Below are 6820 nucleotides of genomic sequence, written 5' to 3'. Positions count from 1 at the left end.
GAGTCGAGCTTGAGGTGTTACCGAACATAGTTTATCGAATTAAGAACTTTGAATCATTTATTTCTACATTCACAGCTTTCTAGCTACCTGTGTCACAGTTACAAGAAAAATCATATCTCGAGTTACAAAACTCGAAATCAAGATCTGTAAATTTTCCTTAAATCTAGACTCATATATCTATTTACTAATTTTTTTCTAGAATTTTTAGTTGGCCAATTAATACAGTTTATTAGTTAAAGTTACCCCTGTTTCAGGAATTGACTGGACTGACCTCTGTTTACTGTGAACCATATTTCTCTTTGTGAAAAGTTTATATGACTATGCCATTTATTTATTCCGAAACTAGACTCAATAAGGATTCCAATATTATAAAATACACCACCTAATTATTTTGTTACAATTTATGGTAAATTTCGAAAGTTGGAACAGGGGATCTAGAAATCGCTCTGGCCCTGTTTCACTAAAATTCAAATATCTTATAACATATAATTCCTTTACATGTTTCATTTGTTTTATATGAAGCTAGACATACTAGGCTTCAATGTCATATTTAATTCATCACCAAATTCAATTTCTATGATTTTTAGTAAATTTTCAAACTCATGTCGTTGTTGCTTTGCAATATTCATTTATGGCAAATTTCATCTTTTCATGAGTTTTTATGATCTAGATAACATATTAAACTTCCATGACATCAAACATGATCTAACTTAGCATTTTCCATGACTTATCATTATTAAGCATTTTCTCAACCAAATCATGGCCATATCAAAAAATTATTTACACAAAATAGGTGTATTGCTATACATGCCATACTTAAGTTTTACAAGCCATTTACCAAAAAGAGTCCTTCGGATAGTGTGATCGAACCTTCGACCTGTCCCGATTCCTAAGCCGGCTTGTTCAAAACTACAGTGAATGAAAAGGAGGGAATAAGCATAAATGCTTAGTAAGTCATATGCAAATAACAAGTAACATAACAATACAATTATACCAAACAACCTTAGCATGGTATCACCAAAACATATATCACATTTCTAAACATCATTAATCATCTTACCGCCTTATCGTTGTTGTATCTATTTTCAACCCGAAGGTTAAGTACATACCTGTCCAAAGTGTCCATTTCACAATAATTACCAATACGTCACCTGCATCTTAAGTGTTCTTCCATTTCACTAGAAATTTTACCCGTTGAACACATCGAATATAACTTCGGATACATGGATAATTTTCACATAAGTGCCACATTTGTAGCCAAGCTACCATGTAACCCGCCAAAAGTGAACTCGGACTCAACTCAACGAGCTCGGGCGTTCGCATCCATAAGTGAACTCGGACTCAACTCAACGAGTTCGGATGCCTAGTTACATCTCACGAACTCGGACTCAACTCAACGAGTTCGGACATTTCACATCCATAAGTGAACTCGGACTCAACTCAACGAGTTCGGATGTTCAACCATCCTAGTGACATGTCACTTGTATCCTAATCTATTCCTAAGGTTCAAACTGGATTTTCCTCGAACACATCTCCTTGCCATCTTCCGTAAAATACCGAAACCAATACTCGGTAGCACTTTATATTTAACAAATAATACACTAAATTTGCATTTTATTCGAAAATAACCACAAAGCATATATTTCATGATAAAAATCAGCATATCATATATTTAACATCAATAACTTAAAAAATAACAATTATGCTACCTTATTTACACATGAACTTACCTCGGTACAAAATTTTTAACAATCGAGCCTATTCCTCGTAAACTTTGTTTTTCCCTCGATCACGACTTGAATCTCGTTTCTCTTGATCTATAATACCAAATTAATCTTATTTAGTACATACATTCATTAAAACAGTCCTTAATACAAACTTTGGCAAAATTACCATTTTGCCCCTAAACTTTTGCATAATTACACTTTTTCCCCTAGGCTCGGGAATTAAACTTCATCCCTTATTATTATGTTTTATGATATTCTGATCATTTTTCTCTTTTATGGCAACATCAAATTCTCACTCTAACATGTATTTATGACTACTAAATATTTTTACCGATTAAGCCTTTTTACTCGTTTTTACTCAAAACCGAGTAGCACAAGTTGTCTAAAAAAATATAAAACCTCATATTCTGTCATAAAACACCAAAATACACAAATTTCACCTATGGGTATTTTTCCAAATATGAACCATAGGTTGAATTATTGTTAACATAAGCTAAATCGAGCTACCGGGATTTCAAAAACATAAAAATCATTAAAAACGGGGCTTGAAATCACTTACTATGAAGTTTGAAAGTTGAAGAAACCCCAGATAAGGAGGAGAGAAAAAATCGGCAGAACAATATGGAGAAGATGATCATTTTGGGTTATTTTTCCTATTTTTATTTCATTTAATATCCCAATGACCAAAATGCCCTTACTACTAAACTTTCCAAAAATTCCTTCCATGTCCTAATTTTGTCCATGAACTTAAAATTGGTCAAATTACCATTTAAGACCTCCTAATTAATATTTCAAAGCAATTTCATACTAAAAACTTCTAGAATGCAGGTTTTGCAACTTATTCGATTTAGTCCCTAACTTTAAATTAAACTCGTTATGCCAAAAATTTCTTCACGAAATTTTCACACAATTATGCAATCATCTCATAAACCTCAAAATAATTATAACATAATTATTTCTATCTCGGATTTGTGGTCACAAAACCACTATTCTAATTAGGCCTTAATTCGGGATATTACAACTCTCCCCCTTTAAGGATTTTCTTCCTCGAAAATCTTACCGGTAAACAAGTGTGGGTATTGGTTTCTCATAGTTTCTTCAGGTTCCCATGTAGTCTCTTCTACCCCGTGCTTTTGCCATAATACTTTCACGAGAGCAACACTTTTATTTCTTAGTTTCTTGACCTCTTGAGCTAAAATCTTAATCGATTCTTCTTCGTAAGTCATATCCGGTCGTAGTTCAATTTCTGTCGGTGAAATTATATGTGAAGGATCCAAACGATACCGACGTAACATAGATACGTGGAACACATCATGGATCTTTTCTAATTCAGGTGGTAATGCTAGCCGATATGCTACTGGTCCAACTTTTTCAATTATTTCATACGGTCCAATAAAACACTGACTTAACTTGCCTTTCTGGCCAAATCTAAGGACTTTTTTTCCATGGAGATACTTTTAAAAATACCTTATCACCAACTTGAAACTCGATTTCCCTTCGTTTCAAATCCGCATAAGATTTCTGTCTATCTGAAGCAGCTTTCAAACAATCTCGAATCACTTTCACCTTTTCTTCGATTTCTTTTATTAGATCAACTCCATAAATCGATTTTCCTAAGTTCACCCAATACAATGGCGTCCGACATTTACGACCATACAATGCTTCATAAGGTGCCATCTTCAAACTCATCTGATAACTATCATTATAAGCAAATTCTACCAACGGTAAGTACCTTTCCCAACTACCTTGAAATTCCAATACGCAACATCTGAGCATGTCTTCAAGAATCTGAATTACTTTCTCTGATTGTCCATCAGTTTGTGGATGAAAGGCAGTGCTGAAATTTAACTTTGTACCTAATGCCTCTTGTAACTTTCGCCAAAATCATGAAGTAAATCTCGGATCTCTATCCGAAATGATTGACAAAGGTATTCCATGAAGTCTAACAATCTTACAGATATACAATTCAGCCAACTTATTAAGAGAATAATCCGTACGTACCGGAATAAAATGAGCCGATTTAGTCAGTCTGTCAACTATTACCTAGATGGAATTTTTCTTCCCCAGAGTTAACGGCAACCCTGATATAAAATCTAGGTAATTCGATCCCATTTCCATTCAGGAACCATGATAGGCTGGAGTAATCTCGAAAGTACTTGGTGTTCAGCTTTCACTTGTTGACAAAGTAAGCACTTTGATACAAACTCAGAAATATCTCTTTTCATTCCACTCCACCAGTACATTTTCTTCAAGTCATTATACATTTTTGTACTGCCCGGATGAACCGTCAAACAGCCATTATGTGCTTCATACAAAATCCTTTGAATCAACTCATCATTTTTTGGTACACAAATTCGATTTTTAAACATCAAACAACCATCAGAACCGATTCTAAAATCTGATCCTATATCAGCTTTACACTGTTTTCTCTTGGCTTGCAAATCTTCATCATTTTTCTGAGCTTTAGAAATCTCTTGTAAAAACATCGGTCTTGCTCTTATCTCTGCTAGAATCGAACCATCACCTGATATCTTTAACTGAGTATTCATAGCTCTCAAAACAAATAACAACTTTCTGCTTAAAGCATCGACAACAACATTCGCTTTTCCCGGATGATAGTCAATAACAAGCTCGTAATCTTTCAACAACTCCAACCATCTTCATTGTCTCAAATTCAATTCTTTTTGTGACATCAAGTACTTAAGACTTTTGTGGTCGGTATATACCCGACACTTTTCACCATACAAATAATGTCGCCAAATCTTCAAAGCAAACACCACCGCAGCCAATTCCAAATCGTGAGTAGGATAATTCCTCTCATGAGGTTTTAACTGCCTCGAAGCATAAGCCACCACTTTTCCTTCTTGCATGAGTACACACCCCAAACCATTTAGAGAAGCATCACTATACACCACAAATTCTTTACGTGATTCGGGTTGTACTAACACTGGTGCCTCTGTTAATAACTTTTTCAATTCTTCAAAACTCTGTTGACATTCTTCCGTCCATTCAAATTTAACATTCTTTTGGAGTAGTCTAGTCATAGGAGCAGCAATTATAGAAAATCCATTTACAAACCGCCGATAATACCCAGCTAGCCCCAAGAAACTTCTAACTTCGGTTACATTTTTCGGTGGTTTCCAATCAACAATGGCTGAAATTTTACTAGGATCAACTCGTATACCATCACCTGAAAAAATATGACCCAAAAATCCAACTTCCCGGAGCCAAAATTCACTTTTAGTAAACTTAGCATACAGCTGCTTATTTCTCAAAGTTTGCAAAACTATCCTCAAATGCTCAACATGCTCTGTCTCATCTTTTGAATAAATTAAAATATCATTAATAAACACCACAACAAATTTGTCCAAGTATGGCCGAAATATGCGATTCATCAAATCCATAAACACAGTAGGAGCGTTTGTTAACCCGAATGGCATAACTAAAAATTCATAATGACCGTACCTTATTCTAAAAGCAGTTTTAGGCACATCCGACTCTTTTACTCGCAGCTGATAGTATCCAGATCTCAAGTCAACCTTTGAAAACCATGTCGCTCCTTTTAGCTGATCAAATAAATCATCAATTCTTGGCAACGGATACTTGTTCTTGATTGTCACCCTATTTAATTACCGATAGTCAACACACAATCTCATAGAACCATCCTTCTTTTTCACAAATAACACGGGAGCACCCCAAGGTGAAAAACTTGGTCTTACAAAGCCTTTATCAGTCAACTCTTGCAACTGCGACTTTAATTCTTTCAACTCTGCTGGTGCCATTCTATATGGAGCAATCGAGATCGGAACTGTTCTCGGTATCAAATCAATACTAAATTCTACTTCCCTGACTAGAGGCAAACCCGACAATTCTTCTAGAAATACGTCCGCAAATTCACACACAACCGGCACTGATTCAACTTTCTTGTCAACTTCTTTTGTATTAATTACATACGCCAAATAAGCTTCATAACCCTTTCTCAAATATCTTTGAGCCGACATTGAAGAAATCACACTAGACAATGCCTCTGATTTATTTAATTCAACCCGAAGAGTTTCATCATTTTCACACTTTAATTCTATAACCTTTTCTTTGCAATTTACTATAGCATCATGCAATGTCAACCAATCCATACCCAAAATAATATCAAATTCATCAAACGGCAACAACATCAGGTCAGCCGAAAAGTAATGACCCCGAATCATTAAAGGGCATTTCTTGCATACTTTATCAACTATCACACATTTGCCTAGTGGATTCGACACTCTAATCATAAATTCTGTGTTCTCAATAGGTATATTCATACTAGACACCAGTTTCATGCATACATATGAATGAGTAGAACCGGGATAAATCAAAGCATTAACATTAACATCATAAAGAGAAAATATACCAGTAATCACATCGGGTGATGAAGCATCTTCACGCGCTTTAATAACATAAGTTATAGCCGGAGCCCTATCTTCAGATCTAACTGCTGCATCTCTGGAACATTCTTACTGCTTGCTTCATTCCCAGCTTTTCTTGGATACCTTCCCCTCGAATCCACACCACTTGCTTTTGTATACTGAAATTTTTCTTCCTCAGCTCTCTCTAGGCAGTCTCTAATAAAATGATCCGGAGAACCACATCGAAAACATTCATTTGCTCTGCACGGACCATAATGATTTCTACCACACCGCTGGCACTCGGGTTTAACAAATCTCGAGTTCCCTACACTAGCTGCCGAAGTAGTCTGGGACTTAGGACCCATATTTTGCTTCTTAGAATTCCCATATGATTGCCCAGCTGAAACTTGGGAACGGGGATTCATATTTCTTGACTTTCTGGGTTGTTGTGAGGGTGCATTACTCATTGGCCTTTTCTTCCAATTTCGTGTCTCAGATTCTAGCTTTTTCTTTTCCTTAAGTAGTTCTTCAGCCTTGCAAGATCGATTGACAAGTACCACTATTTCTTTTAGTTCAAGGATCCCAACAAATACCTTGATGTCTTCGTTGAGCCCGTCTTCAAATTGTCGGGACATCTTGGCCTCTGTAGGAACATATTCTCTGGCATACTTACTCAGTCGAACAAACTCTCTTTCATATTCTGTG

General features: G+C 35.7%; 1 long non-coding RNA gene across 1 annotated transcript; it reads right to left on the bottom strand.

Moving 5' to 3' along the window:
- Positions 1-628: 628 nt before the first annotated feature.
- On the bottom strand, positions 629-1817 carry LOC128281761 (uncharacterized). Its single transcript, XR_008272027.1, has 2 exons — positions 1731-1817; positions 629-909 (listed from the first exon to the last, which is right to left on the bottom strand). It is a non-coding gene; the product is annotated as an uncharacterized LOC128281761 (long non-coding RNA).
- Positions 1818-6820: the final 5003 nt, after the last annotated feature.

The sequence above is a fragment of the Gossypium arboreum genome, chromosome 10, assembly GCF_025698485.1.
Source record: "Gossypium arboreum isolate Shixiya-1 chromosome 10, ASM2569848v2, whole genome shotgun sequence".
NCBI classification, from domain to species: domain Eukaryota; kingdom Viridiplantae; phylum Streptophyta; class Magnoliopsida; order Malvales; family Malvaceae; genus Gossypium; species Gossypium arboreum.
This window is presented reverse-complemented; position numbering and strand designations above follow the sequence as displayed.